We start from the raw sequence: 13,557 nt of genomic DNA on the forward strand, positions 1-13,557 counted from the left end.
GTGCACCAGGCGGAAAGGCAGCATTTCGGTAGCCAAGAGCTTACAGAGGGATAAAGTAAACCTCTTAGCTTTGTCATGGGTCGCAGGAAATGGCCTTTTATTTGTCCACATCTGAGGGACAGATATCTGGCTGCTGTGTGTAGACGGTGGTGAGTAGTGTGTTCCTGGAAAAATGCAGGCTTGTGAGGAAAGTGCAGGCGTAGACATGATGTTGCCTCCATCCAACGTTGGTGCTATCAATGTCTGAGAGAGCTAACTATGTGAATCTACATATGAATCCAAACAGAATATCTGTGCATGCATGATCACGACCTCTATATATATCTTTCTTGGATTATCTCACAATTGTATTATTGGAGCATGGTGGATATCTGACAACTACATCGCTAAAATAAACATCACTTTAAATGTTGTGATTTCATTTTTCCCTCTTGTGTTATATGTTTGGCCGCGATATGTTTAATATACCTTTTTCAAGATGGCGGCGGTGGACACTGTGCGGCGTGGCGCGCATGCGCGGGCCGCGGTCTGTGTGTGGATGTCCTGCTTGCATCATCAACGGCGACCTTGTCGCCCTTGGTAGACGTAGGCGGACGTCCGGGCACGGAGATGCGGCTTTGCGCATGCGCGAACCGCGCCGCCCGATAATTATGGTGTCTTCCGGATTCTTATTACATACAGCTGCCATACAGGTACTTAAGTCCTCCACGAGCCCTACCACCTCACTCCCTGACGAAGCGGTTTGCGAAACGATCGTTGGAGTGTTTGGTGAGGGTGGGCTAACAACTTTTTTCTTGGCCTTGATGTAGCCTCGGTATTTATACCATGATATTGGTTATAACGGATGCTGTTAGGTGACTACATTTAATAGCACAATTATTGTCTTTATCTTGCACTTTATATCAGCGGATGGGTTTGTGCTAGAGATCCCTGAATCTCTTACCTTGTGATACTATATGACAGATGATAATAATGTTACATCTTTTCTGAATGAGTGGATTTCTAAATGTCACGTCTTTAGCTTGCATTTAAAGGTGCTATTTTGCTCTTACTTTATAACTAATATATGATGTTTATGCATCTTATGTGATCTTGGACGAGGAGATCTGCACAATATCTCAATCTCTGTCATTTTGGATCTGGTGAATCTCTTTGTACAAGTTTGTGAATAGGTTTTCACATTTAAAATGCCTACACATATATGCAGTCTTTAAGAGCTGGCATTCTGACTTGTTGGTTATATCTATATAATGTACTTACAGGATACATATCGAATGCCTACATGTACATAGTGTTTATTGAAAATTTTTGATATTTTGGTCCATTAATTGTATATGAATGTATCATTACTATATTCCATCAACTGCATATTCTGACTTTATTGTATATGTAATCACCGTTTACATAAAAATGATGAATTGGCTGTATAACAGCATTTAAATTTGGTTCCCTTGGCCATATACTTATGCCTTCCCTCTATTGTATGTCCTCTATGTGTGTCTTTTTAATACTGGTGTATAGTTTTAATTAATAAAATATATTTATTTTACATTGGTTCATGGAATAATTTTGAGTTTTCAGTGTCTGGCTATATTCCTGAACGTGACTTTGTCTAAAATATATCTGGGATGAACAATCTCCTGATTATAGGTTTTCTGGTTGTGTTTTCTAGGAGTAACCCCGTCATGGACTTTAAGACTCGGGATAGCAATTGGCTATCTAAACTATCTACGGTTTTTAAGGATGGTGGTGTTGTTAATATTGATGGTGATGGTGACGAGATTTTGAGAGACAAACAGAGCTTAAAGGAGCTGATTATGAAACGTACCAAAATATGGTGGAACAAAACTACACTTGAGCAATATGTATTGCGTAAGTTTATACCCAGGGGCTTGCGCATACAAACCTTCCCCTCATTTCCCATGGAGGAAGCTCCATTAACTAAAAAGTGGGAAGAAGCTTGTGATACATGCTCATTCACATTTCTAGATATTCTCATTGAAGTGGATAAGAAGAACTTAATCTTAGTCGAGGAAAAAATTCAGACCCTACAGGCTAAAATTAAGAACAAATTGACTGAGGAACAAATGCGGATGTTTCAGCAGGATCTAGATACAGCCCTCTCTAAATTCGAGGGCGATATCCAGTCCAGCAAGACCAACAAATTTTTAAGGGATACACGGGATTATCAACAGAACCAAGTGTATAGATGGAAAAGTCGATCTCCCACTGACAGAGCAACATCACTATCGACAGCAACAAGTGACACCTCCTATGAATCTGATAGCAGTAGGACATATGATGTCACGGCTCAGACATCGAGGTATTTCACTCGGACCAAGGCCAAAAAAAGAGACAAGAATCCATCCAATCGAGAGACGGAATCTGCTGATGGAGGATCTCTCAAGGTGATCAACCTATCTGATATTACCCTCTCTCCAGCTCAAATTTCTGTCCTCTCCTTGGGTTTGGGGTTTAGCCCTATGGCAACCTTTGATCATTTTACGGCGATCAAAGATACCTTCTTGTTCGCTAGAAAACTCTTACTGAAAAAATACCATCACAATAAATCATCTCACCATTCTTTTTCAACAGAGAAAGAATTGGAGGCCCTACAGATTTTAGAGGAGCTCCTGCTGGAACAAATGGAGATACAGCCAGGTAAATTCCCGGACTGTCTTAATAAAAAAAGTAATTTTTTTCCACCTCTCTCCATGAGCTCCTCCATTGAGGTCTTTGTGAAGATGGTTGTGGGAGAGATTTTTAAAATCCCTGGTCATAGACCTTATGATAATCTCACTAAAGAGCAGAGATTAGCCCTGGGAGAACTTAGGAAGATTAAGGGGGTTACCTTCAAACCTGCAGATAAGGGGGGTAATATTGTGGTATGGCCGGATGAACTGTATGAGAGGGAGGTGTTTAGGCAGTTGGCAGACCCTTTATGTTATCAAAAATTACAAAAAGATCCGACCCTGATTTTTCAAACAGAGTTGGGGAGGATATTAGATGAAGCACTTGAGGATGGTATCTTACCCAAAAAAACATGGGAGGGTTTAAAGATCAAGAGTCCCTCGGTACCAACCTTATATCTTTTACCTAAAGTGCATAAGGATTTGCATAACCCCCCGGGGAGACCAATTGTGTCTGGGAATGGGGGTCTTTTGGAACCTATTTCCAGACTACTAGATTATTTCCTTAAACCAATTGTAATGGAACTACCCTCATACGTACGGGATTCCACGGAAGTTCTTCAACGATTGGAGGGAATACATATGACTTCCAATATGTTTTTAGTCACCTGTGATGTGGAATCCTTATACACATGCATTAATCACAACTTAGGCTTGTCAGCGTTGGAATTCTTTCTTCATGGTCGTGATTTGGATTCCAAAATGGTGGAATTTCTCCTATCCCTGATGAATTTTGTTTTATCACACAATTATTTTGTGTTCAAGGATAGGTTTTACTTACAGAAGAGGGGCGTGGCAATGGGGGCGGCGTGCGCCCCATGCTACGCCAATCTCTTTCTGGGTTTATGGGAAAGAGAATTCATCCAAAATAATGATGATTTTTGTGCATCGGTGGTACTATGGATTCGTTACATTGATGACGTACTATTTATTTGGCAGGGTACGAGATCTCTCCTGGACCAATTTCTTCACCATCTAAACACGAATTCTTGGAACATCAAGTTATCACATCACGTCAGCCAAACAGCCATCGATTTTTTGGATCTACATATCACAACTGACATGGAGGGTCATCTGCATACTACCGTGTTTCGTAAAGATACCAGTGTGAATTCTCTTTTGCATGCGCGATCTGCTCACCCTTCCCATGTCATTCGAGCTATCCCTAAAGGACAATTCATCCGCGCAAGGCGGATTTGTGATAGGGATGAGGATTTTGAACTCCAAGCTGATGAACTGAGGAAAAGATTTTCACAACGTGGCTACCATATGGACAACATTGACAGTGCCTATCAGGTTTCAAAAAATATTGGAAGACATTCATTATTATACTCTAAGAAGCAAAAAGAATCGAAGGACATTACTCGTTTTATCTCTAATTATCAATCTAGGTGGCGAGAACTTACAAGTGCAATAACCAAGTCATGGCCTATCTTAAGGGAAGATCCATCGTTATCGGAGTTTGTCACAGAAAAACCCTTTTTTGTTGCTAAACGGGGCAAAACCCTCAGGGACTTGTTGGTCCATAGTCATCATATACCATCCTCATCCAATTATCTATTTGGATCTAAGGGCCCGAAATGGGGTTGCTGGCCTTGTGGAAGCTGTACTGCCTGCCATTATATCTCTAAGACTGATATATTCTCAGATTCAAACAAAGAACGCAATTACAAAATATTGCATTTCATTAATTGTAAAACATCAATGGTCATATATGTGGCGAAATGTCCATGCAACCTACAATATGTAGGTATGACAACAAGAGAACTTCGTGTCCGCGTACAGGAACATATTAGAGATATAAGGGCAGCAGAAAGGGTTCCAGCAGACCAGGTTTTTACGATTGCAAAACTCAAACCCCTTGCTCGACACTTCAGAGATTTCCATCCAGGGCAGTCACACTTATTGAGATTTAGTGGGATAGATCGGATCTATCCAGGTAACAGGAGAGGAGATCTTTTCAAAAAACTCAGTCAATTAGAATGTAGATGGATTACACTCCTGAAATGCATGAAACCAAGGGGTCTTAATGACCAGTGGGGTTTCTCGAGCTTCCTATGAGTTCGGCTTGTCTACTGATATGCATAATTATTAGAAAGTTTGTCTCTCTCATCACGCCATCTTGACCATCTATTTCATTATAGTAATTTTATTGCTTAGTCTTTCTCGTTTTTGTTTCCACCGTCATAGAGTTTCTTCGCTTGCAGGTTTGGTAGGGTTTGTGGGTGTGGAGATTTTCGGTCAGTGAGATGACCCTAAGAGGGGATTTCGATTTGATATATGTGAGTCGACTTTTGTTTATCTAATTTGATCTCAGGGGTCTAATAACATACATATGGTTAAGGTTAGGGGTGGACATTATCCACTCTTTGCAGGAATGCAGATATTCGACATTGATATAGATAGGATTTGAGATATACAACATTCTGTTGTAATATCTGTATATGCACGACTATATTGATATACCTTTATTGGTTATCTTATGTGTTATGTAGATCCCTTGATGGTCTTTGGTCTGTGTTATGGTTGGGAAAATCGTCACATATTCATTAGCATGTACATGGTTATAGACTTATGAGGGATTGTCACTTATTTTTAATATCTGAAATAAATGTGGATATTTGATGTTGCTAACTATGTGAATCTACATATGAATCCAAACAGAATATCTGTGCATGCATGATCACGACCTCTATATATATCTTTCTTGGATTATCTCACAATTGTATTATTGGAGCATGGTGGATATCTGACAACTACATCGCTAAAATAAACATCACTTTAAATGTTGTGATTTCATTTTTCCCTCTTGTGTTATATGTTTGGCCGCGATATGTTTAATATACCTTTTTCAAGATGGCGGCGGTGGACACTGTGCGGCGTGGCGCGCATGCGCGGGCCGCGGTCTGTGTGTGGATGTCCTGCTTGCATCATCAACGGCGACCTTGTCGCCCTTGGTAGACGTAGGCGGACGTCCGGGCACGGAGATGCGGCTTTGCGCATGCGCGAACCGCGCCGCCCGATAATTATGGTGTCTTCCGGATTCTTATTACATACAGCTGCCATACAGGTACTTAAGTCCTCCACGAGCCCTACCACCTCACTCCCTGACGAAGCGGTTTGCGAAACGATCGTTGGAGTGTTTGGTGAGGGTGGGCTAACAACTTTTTTCTTGGCCTTGATGTAGCCTCGGTATTTATACCATGATATTGGTTATAACGGATGCTGTTAGGTGACTACATTTAATAGCACAATTATTGTCTTTATCTTGCACTTTATATCAGCGGATGGGTTTGTGCTAGAGATCCCTGAATCTCTTACCTTGTGATACTATATGACAGATGATAATAATGTTACATCTTTTCTGAATGAGTGGATTTCTAAATGTCACGTCTTTAGCTTGCATTTAAAGGTGCTATTTTGCTCTTACTTTATAACTAATATATGATGTTTATGCATCTTATGTGATCTTGGACGAGGAGATCTGCACAATATCTCAATCTCTGTCATTTTGGATCTGGTGAATCTCTTTGTACAAGTTTGTGAATAGGTTTTCACATTTAAAATGCCTACACATATATGCAGTCTTTAAGAGCTGGCATTCTGACTTGTTGGTTATATCTATATAATGTACTTACAGGATACATATCGAATGCCTACATGTACATAGTGTTTATTGAAAATTTTTGATATTTTGGTCCATTAATTGTATATGAATGTATCATTACTATATTCCATCAACTGCATATTCTGACTTTATTGTATATGTAATCACCGTTTACATAAAAATGATGAATTGGCTGTATAACAGCATTTAAATTTGGTTCCCTTGGCCATATACTTATGCCTTCCCTCTATTGTATGTCCTCTATGTGTGTCTTTTTAATACTGGTGTATAGTTTTAATTAATAAAATATATTTATTTTACATTGGTTCATGGAATAATTTTGAGTTTTCGTCGTAGACATGATGTTGCCTCCATCCAACGTTGGTGCTATCAATGTCTGAGAGAGCTGAACACACACACTTGTTTCCCCTTCCAAACCAACTGACGACCTATCAAGTAAACTGCCTATTGTGGTTACAGTGGTGGAAGGTGTGCGTGGACAACCAGGTGTGACAGCTGTCCCCACAGTCCTCGAAGTTGAAGAGCATGCGTATGCACTGGAAGGGGCAGGCGGTGGATGGTCCGCTCCGCTAGGCCGCATTGCAGCACAGTGAGCTTTCCACTGGGACATATGATATTTATTCATGTGATGATTCATGGAAGAAGTTGTCAAACTGCTGAGGTTTTTGCCTCTACTAACAGATTCCCGACAAATTTTACAGATCACATGATTTGGGCGATCCTTTGCAAGGTCAAAAAAGGACCAGGCTAGGCAAGGCTTAGAGGACGAGGACATGCGACCTGCTGAGCCACCCCGACTAGTGCTCAGAGGCAGAGTGGTGGCTGAGGATGCAGTTGAAGATGTGCTACCAGTACTCCTCCTCTGTCCAGGAAGGCGCAAAGTAACTTCGTCGTCAGTTGCATCCTCCTCCACCGCCTCTGTTGACCTCCTCGAGTTCCTGACTGTGGGTTGACAGTAGGTGGGATCTAGAACTTCCTCATCAAGCGTTGTGTTTGCACTCCCCTCACCCTCAAACCTAGCCTCTTCCTGCCCTGATCGAATATTTAAGTTGTCATCCCAATCTGGTTTCTGTGTCTCATCGTCATCAGTATGTTCCTCATTGTCTCTAACAACAGGTGTTACAGTTTGTGAATAAGAGTCAACATTATGCTCAGAAACTTGGTCATCATGGCCTGAATCTGAGTCACAAAGGATCTGGGCATCACTGCAGACCAATTCCTGGTCTGTACTCACTGTAGCTTGGGAGCAAACCTCTGATTCCAAGTCTATAGTGTGACTGAACAGCTCTGCAGACTCAGCCATCTCTGTTCCACCATACTGTGCAGGGCGGATGGAGACTTGAAAGCTGGGAGAAAGCAAGTGTGATTGGGATGACAACTCAGAGGACTGTTTTATTTGGATGCGTAGTTGAGGTGGAGGAGAGGGCACTTGTTGGACCACTTGAGATCCATTCAAGCATGTTTTTTTTTTGTGCATCATCTACCTTTGTTACAGTTGTTCGGGTCCATAAAAAAGGGAGCACATCGGATTGTACATGGAAAGTAGTAGACATCTTACTTTTGCTGGAAGATGGCCTATCTTCAGGAGATGTTAATGTAGCTTTGCCACCTTCCCCAGGGACAAAAACTTTTTTCCTTTTCCAACACGCCTGTTCCCCTTTCCACAAGTATCTGTCATTTTGGCACTCATTTTGATTGCGACAAGATTGTCCACTTAAAATGTGGTAGTAAATATTGAGAGGTGGTGTAGATTGCAGAGGGGGTCTAGCTTTATTGACAGCAGAAGAAACAAAACTGACTATCCCTGACAATGCAACTATGGCCCTTAAACTGGCAGCACAGTTTGTTATTATAATAGCTTAGTGAAAATGAGCAAGAGGGTGGAATGCAGAGGTGCTGGAAATTGCTTGGCACCAGTGGGACACTAATGGAGTACACCAGCCACTTTTTGGATGCCATTAGGTTTCCTCAGTTTTTACTATTATAATAGCTTAGTAAAAATGAGCAGGAGGGTGCAATGCAAAGGTGCTGGAAATTGCTTGGCACCAGTGGGACACTAATGGAGTCCAACAGCCACTTTTTGGATGCCACTAAGTTTCCTCAGTGTTTGCTACTATAATAGCTTAGTAAAAATGAGCAGGAGGGTGCAATGCAGAGGTGCTGGAAATTGGTTGGCACCAGTGGGACACTAATGGAGTCCAACAGCCACTTTTTGGATGCCACTAAGTTTCCTCAGTGGTTGCTATTATAATAGCTTAGTAAAAATGAGCTGGAGGGTGCAATGCAGAGGTGCTGGAATTTCTTGGCACCAGTGGGAGACTAATGGAGTCCAACAGCCACCTTTTGGATGCCACTAAGTTTCCTCAGTGTTTGCTATTATAATAGCTTAGTAAAAATGAGCAGGAGGGTGCAATGCAGAGGTGCTGGAAATTGGTTGGCACCAGTAGGACACTAATGGAGTCCAACAGCCACTTTTTGGATGCCACTAAGTTTCCTCAGTGTTTGCTATTATAATAGCTTAGTAGAAAATGAGCTGGAGGGTGCAATGCAGAGGTGCTGGAAATTGTTTGGCACCAGTGGGACACTAATGGAGTCCAACAGCCACTTTTTGGATGCCACTAAGTTTCAGCAGTGTTTGCTATTATAATAGCTTAGTAAAAATGAGCAGTAGGGTGCAATTCAGAGGTGTTGGAAATTGCTTGGCACCAGTGGGACACTAATGGAGTCCAACAGCCACTTTTTGGATGCCACTAAGATTCCCCAGTGTTTGCTATTATAATAGCTTAGTAAAAATGAGCAGGAGGGTGCAATGCAGAGGTGCTGGAAATTGCTTTGCACCAGTGGGACACTAATGGAGTACAACAGCCACTTTTTGGATGCCACTAACTGGCAGCACTCTTCTCAATTAAAATGGCTTTGCAAAAATGTTCAGGAGGGGAGAATGCAGAGGTGGTGGGACTTGCTTGGCACAAGTGGCACAATAATGGAGTACAACAGCCACTTTTTGGATGCCACTAACTGGCAGCACTCTTTTACATTAAAATGGCTTTGCAAAAGTGTGCAGGAGGGGAAAATGCAGAGGTGGTGGGACTTGCTTGGCACAAGTGGCACAATAATGGAGTACAACAGCCACTCTTTGGATGGCACTAGCTGGCAGCACTCTGCAATTAAAATGGCTTTGCAAAAAAGTGCAGGAGGGTACAGTGGCCGGGTTGTGGGTCAGTGTAGAGGAAAGGAAGCCTCACTTTCTATCCCTCCTAATGGTGAAATGCAGCAAGGAATTCCCTGAGCTTAGCTACACAGACGCTGTTATCTGAAGCTGTATACAGCAATTCCACGGACCTGACTGTCACCTATGGCTCTGAGCCAGCTGTAATTAGCCCTTAAAAGGGCTGAAATAAAATTCTGCCCCTAATGAGTAGATCGCTGTGTGTATAGCGTACACAGCAGGACCGGCGACAGGAGCTGCGTGAGCGTTGACTGACACCCAGACACAGAAGGCAGATAATGGCGTCCTGAGGGAAAATGTCCATTTTTATAATGCAAGGACATGTGACATGGACAGCCTATGACACATGCCCTTGCTTGTCTGGCAAAAAGTACACTTAGCCATGTGTGTGTCTGGGATTGGCTGACATGCTGGCCAGCCTCACTACACGCGCGCTTAGGGAAGGAAGAAAATAAAAAATGTCGATCGGCGTTATCCCAGCAGCAGTGATCTAAACGCGTAGCCCCCACACACTATACGCTGAAATTTAATAATAGTGTAAAATCACAGAGTGACACACCATTACAGTGAAAAGCCAGCTAGTAATTAGCTAGGCTTTTTGCTGATAGAACCGTTCTCGAACGTAACTCGAGCTAATGAACTTTTAGCAAAAAGCTTGAGTTCTAGTTCGATCTAGAACACCCCCCAAAATCACTCGAACCGCGAACTGGAGAACCACGAACCGCGCTCAACTCTAATTGTGAGTAAAAATTCAAAACAATGTGAAAAAAGTATATATATATATATAAAAAACTATATATGGGGATACAGCGATCGTGAGTGAATATTCAGAGGGACGTGAGAAAAATCTTTTTATATTTATTTATTTATATATATATATATATATATATATATATACATACATATATATATATATATATATATAAAACTATAAAGAATGAGGGATAGAACTGCAAGGACACTGCGATTGAAAATTATTTTGATTAAAAATTTTATGATGTCTGAAAATGACAAAAAAAGCGGGCTCAGTAAGGAAACCACTAAAAAGAGGGGGGACATTTATAAAAAAAGATGTCCGTGGATTTTTAATTTCTAATGCTTAATATGCATTCTATTTCCGTGAAGGAGACAAGCTCCGATAGGAAGCGAGTGCAGAGGAAAAAAACTGGGGCACCTGCGCGGTAGAAGTGATACAAGTTCAAGAGACCGAGGGGTGACCAGAGTTCACTACCAAGGGAACCAGATACAATGCGCTTGCGCTAGACATGCAGAAGAGGAGGTTTTGTCAATCTAGCGGCAATGAGTGCAAAGTGTGCAGAAGGACAGCGAAAAAAGTGTATCAGACAAATATAGCAGTCATTTGCATGGAAAATAAGAGTATTAACGAGAGATGGAGGAACATAGGGGACAAATAAGGAAACGCAATAGAAATAAATAATAAATGGTAAAACGATAAGACTATACTTATTGTAGATATATATAGGACAGTGTCAATTTAAAAATTTCTGCTCAGGGTTTCCATTCTATTGGGGGCATTTGGGGCTATCTTCTCTATTGGTGTGATATTAAAAACCATCCCCTTATTGTGTTTCAGAGTGCAATGCTTAGAGAGTCCATGGAGCATATAGCCTATCTTCACATTGTGCCTATGTGAATTTAGCCTATTGTGGAGGGCCTGACTTGTCCTTCCTACATATTGTTTCCTGCACACACAGTCCACTAAATAGATAACAAAGTCCGACTGGCATGTTAAGCGACTTCTGATGGAGACATTTTCTGAGCCCCCCTGGGAGCAGAAAGTGGTCCTTTTGTGGCAAATACTTTTACAACAGAGACAATTTTTGAGACCGCATCTATAGGAGCCAATTATGGTAGCTGTTTTTTTTATATCAACAGAGGAGTTTTTAACCTGCTGGGAGCTATAATATTCTGTCACGCTGCCCGGTGCCCGTGCCACGCTCTCCGGTTCTCCTGCCACGCTCCCCGGCTCCTCTGCCACGCTCCCTGGCTCCTCTGCCACACTCCCCGGCTCCTCTGCCACGCTCCCCCGCTCCCGGACCTCGCTTCCCCGCTCCCGTGCCACGCTCCCCGGTCCCCCGCTCCTCAGCCTCCATGCTCCCTCACCTGCGTCCTCCAGGCAACCCGGTCCCCGGTCCCGGCGCCCGTCTGCTGTCCTGAGCCGGCCTGGCACTCCTGCTTCCTGCACACCGCATCCTGCTCTGGCTTCTGGCACCCGGGCCTCGCGCATGCGCATTAGGGCGCGCGCGCGGTCATTGACCTTTTCTTAAAGGGCCAGCGTCCTCCAACAGGATATTGAAGATGCAGGTACAGGGTATATAGAGGGTTTATTTCCAAGTGGACGGGACCTGTTCTTTGTGTTTGCTAAGCTAGGAGTCAGGTCTCCCTGTGCTTTGTCTCGTACTTACCTATCTCTCTTGTAGAGTCGCTCCTGTCTCGCCAACCGGTCCTGACGATTCCAGAACCCCGAACGGTGACTGTCCGCCATCTCGTCAGTCCCTACCATCTCCGATCCCTGGATCCGTGTGGTGACCGACCTCCTCGCTCCGCTGGTTCCGGACTCTGCCTGACATCATCTCGGCCTCCAAACCTGAGCTCCGTCACCCAGACTACCTTCAGAGACTCCGTGGTCCCAGGGACTTCTTCACTCCACTCCTCTGAACGGACTGTCCTGCTACCCGTAGTGCTCCAGCTACCGGGCACCTTGCCCTCAGTGAGGTGTTCAGCCCAGTGGATCCACCTCCTGGGCCTACCCGTCCTCCTGGTCCTAACAGTAAGAACAGGCCATGGATCCCGCCGAAGCACTAGCGGCCCAGCTGGGCGGCTTGCAGCAGGAACTCGGACGACAGAGCAAGACTCAGTCCCGCATGCTGGCCTTCATGTCCTCAGTGGATACCCGCCTGAACACGCTGCAAGCAACTGCCACGTCCCTGGCATCTCAGGCTTCAACAGCACAGTCCACGGGTGCAGTTCCCGTGGCGGCTTCCTCGGAAGCCTCTAAACTCCGCTTGGCCTCTCCACCCCGATATGCCGGAGATCCTAAGACCTGCAGAGGATTCTTGAATCAGTGCTTCCTCCACTTTAAGCTGCTTCCGCACCTGTTTGCCTCCGACCAAGCCAAGGTGGCGTTTGTGATGTCCCATCTAGAGGGTGAGGCACTGGCCTGGATGAACCCCTTGTGGGAGAGGGAGGACCCTGTAACCACTAACATCCAGGAATTCCTGCAGGCGTTTAGAACCACCTTTGACGAACCCGGACGTGCCGCCGCGTCCGCCTCATCACTCCTCAGGCTACGTCAGGGGACCTTGACGGTGGGCCAATATGCCATCCGCTTTCGCACCTTGGCCTCAGAATTGGGGTGGAACAATGAGGCCCTCACCGCCGCCTTCTGGGAAGGACTCTCCAGTCGTTTTAAGGACGATCTGGCAGGCCGCGATGTTCCTTCCACCCTGGATGTCCTGATCGCCCTAGCCACCCGCGTGGACCTCAGATTTCAGGAACAATCCAAAGAGGTGTCCCGTGAGAGACGTCCGATACGGCATTCTTCTCCTCCGCAGAAGCCCATCGTACCGCAGTCGGCATCGTCTGGCGTCTCTGTCCACGAACCCATGCAGATTGATCGTTTGCGGCAGTCCAAACAACGCCGAGCAGAACGGCTCGCCAAGGGCCTCTGCTTCTACTGCAGAGAGGGCACACACCTGCTACGTTCCTGTCCGGAGAGGCCGGCAAACTCCAAAGCCTAGGGTTGGTAGGAGAGGCCACCCTAGGTGCTGGGACTCTCTCAGACCCGGTTACGTGGACTGTTCAAGTGACAGCAGGAGAGACGCGGTTCACGGCAGAGGCGTACCTCGATTCCGGGGCAGCAGGCAATTTCATCCAGCAGGCCACGGTGGACAAGTACCAGGTACCGGTTACTCCACTCGACAAACCCCTCGTGATTGCCTCTGTAGATGGGAGACCCCTCTCTGACACCATCTCGTGGATTACCAAGC

The sequence above is a fragment of the Anomaloglossus baeobatrachus genome, chromosome 11 (genome assembly GCF_048569485.1).
Source record: "Anomaloglossus baeobatrachus isolate aAnoBae1 chromosome 11, aAnoBae1.hap1, whole genome shotgun sequence".
NCBI classification, from domain to species: Eukaryota; Metazoa; Chordata; class Amphibia; order Anura; family Aromobatidae; genus Anomaloglossus; species Anomaloglossus baeobatrachus.